This window comes from Leopardus geoffroyi, chromosome E3 (genome assembly GCF_018350155.1).
Source record: "Leopardus geoffroyi isolate Oge1 chromosome E3, O.geoffroyi_Oge1_pat1.0, whole genome shotgun sequence".
In the NCBI taxonomy this organism is placed as follows: Eukaryota; Metazoa; Chordata; class Mammalia; order Carnivora; family Felidae; genus Leopardus; species Leopardus geoffroyi.
The window spans coordinates 12520407-12523010 of NC_059340.1; the positions used below are offsets into that span (position 1 = coordinate 12520407).

At 41.4% G+C, this 2604-nt stretch overlaps 1 non-coding gene across 1 annotated transcript; it reads right to left on the bottom strand.

Moving 5' to 3' along the window:
- Positions 1-1414: 1414 nt before the first annotated feature.
- Positions 1415-1524, bottom strand: LOC123589844. Its single transcript, XR_006708489.1, has one exon. It is a non-coding gene; the product is annotated as a U6 spliceosomal RNA (small nuclear RNA).
- Between the last annotated feature and the right edge of the window lie 1080 nt (positions 1525-2604).

A 2604-nucleotide genomic window follows, 5' to 3' on the forward strand; every position in this document is an offset into this window, starting at 1 on the left:
GGGCGGGGAGGGGGGCGGGGATTAACTGAGGAAAGAGCCAGCACAGAAACTTGACCTCCCTATTTCAAATGGGCTTGGCGATGGAAAAGCAAGAAAAGAGACAGCGAGAAGGAGGAAGGCGCGTAGAAGTTACAGCCCAGCAGGACTTAACAAAGAGTCTGTAGCATCCTGGTGCCAGCGATGCCATGTCTCCAGCATCACAAAGTCTTCTGACCACACCACGCTGAAGGGCAGGTGTCGGTGCTGATCACTGTCTGTTCCCAGGTCCATTGGCTGTCCTTCCCCGTTCAGCCCCAATTCCGCCAGTTACACCTCCCAGGCTCCTTTGCCCAGCGGCTTCTGGTTAATTTCTGCCAAAGAGAGGCACTGGCAGGAGGCTGGAGGGAGGAGAGCCTTCCTTCCCCCCTCCTCCTCCCCATCTCTGCCTTCTGTGGCTCCTCGTCAGACCTGTGCTTACGGTTCCCACCAGGCACCCAACACCTCACAACGACTTGCAACTTCCCGAATGGATTTCCCTCTATTGAACTGGCTGGTGAACCCTCAGTAGCCCTGGCCGGTGGCCGCTTGATAAACATATGCTAATGCATCACGTTCTCTCCCCCTAACTCATTTCAGTCTTCAGAATCCTATTCAGGCCAGGATTATCCAAGTTGATATTAACAAAGCCTTCCATTGAAAAGTTAAGGGGAAACATAATTTTAAAAGAAGCAGTGAGGGAAGATAAAGCTAAAATAAATAAATTGTAAAACATAAAGCAGGAGAATGATAAAGTAGTTTCAATGCTGTTTTCTTGATAAGACTCTGAAAATAAACAAACTTCTGACAAATATAATTAAGGGAACATTTTTAATTAGAAATGAGGAAGGAGATAGAACAAAAATGGAGAAAATAGATTTTTTCCTCCAAATCCAATGAGGATGTTGTAGGCTAATAAGTGGAAATCTTCAATGAAATGAATAATTTCTACAAAAATATAGATTACTAAAAATAACTCAAGAAGTATAAATCTAAACAGAATAATAACCAAGGAAGAAATTGGGGAAGTTATCTGATAACAACCTAAAAAATGTACTTGGTCCCAGCGTTTCCACAAGAACAATTTTCACACTTTAAAGAAGCAGATAATTCCGATGTTGTATAAAACATCCCGAGTGCTAAAAGAGATAAGAGTACCTTTATGTCCATTAGGCAAGCATGATCTTCTTCCTAAAGCCTGATAAAGGTAAAACACACAAAAAGAAAATTATAGTCACATATCACAGTGAATATGAATAAGAAAACTTATGCAAAACCCTCCCCTCTAAAAAGGAACGTGTTTTACTGTATTGCTTCAGATCTTTAGAGGCAAGATAAGTTCTAGGGTTTTTTTTTTTTTCTTGTAACCACTTCACTGAGACATATTTCTTACGCCATAAAAAACGTGGAGCACCTTACAAATGTGGGGGTCATCCCGGCACGAGGAGCCAGGCTAATCTTCTCCGAATCCTTCCGATCTTAGCATGTGTGCTGCTAACACGCCAGCACAAGGGATGATAACTTTATAAGTTAACTTGGAAGAGACTACAAAGGATGGACAGCTTGTACATTTTGAAAGTAAATAACCATTTGGCAAGGCTAGGACTCAAACCGAAGGGAAAGTATCATCTGGAGAAAAGATTCACAGCAAATACGGAAAGGGTTCATTTCTCTGTTATGTAAAGAGTTTATGTATCTTGACACCAGAAACTTAAATCCCTAATATGTAAACTGGCAAAGAACTGAAGAAGACGATTCATGAAAACAGAGATGCTATGAGTGAACGAGCATGTGGGGAAATGTGCAACTTCGCTTATAGTCGAGCAAATGTCCACCCAAATAATGCTGTAGCATCTTACGGCCACTACCTTCGAGGGACTTTAGAAATTATTTGGTATTAAGCATAAGAGACTCTTAAAAACTGAGAACAAACTGAGGGTTGATGGGGGGGTGGGAGGGAGGGGGGGGTGGGTGATGGGTATTGAGGAGGGCACCTTTTGGGATGAGCACTGGGTGTTGTATGGAAACCAATTCGACCATAAATTTCATATATTGAAAAATAAATAAAAAAATAAAAAAATAAAAAATAAAAGAAATCATTTGGTATTACAACACCGCGGTGAAACTAGTCCCCTCACGCACCGTTAGTAGCCGTATGGCCTGGTATCATCTCTTGGTAATCCATACCAGGAACCGTCTTAAAACTCCATAATATATCCCTTTGTCCTAAGGGATTTATGAAGAATATAAAAAATAAAGGTAGAGGAGATATTCATGGCAACGTCACTCTGACAACCAAAGTAAGTAAATAAAAGATGATCTAAATGCAGCAACAGAATTATTAAGGAAGGGTTGTAATTATTGTTCTTAATTACAATAAAAATCACCGTTTATCAACTACCCTCAGATACATCACTTCTTTGAGTCCTGAGCAGTCTCAGGAGGCAGGTAGGAATTACTAAGTAAGAATCAGAAAAAATACGTGGTTCGCCTCAAATCGCACAATCAGTGGCTTTCGAACAACCGCTCCCAAATCCCATGGTCTTTCGATGTTAAGGGATGGGTATGAGCCTCTGCTCTGAGCCTCGG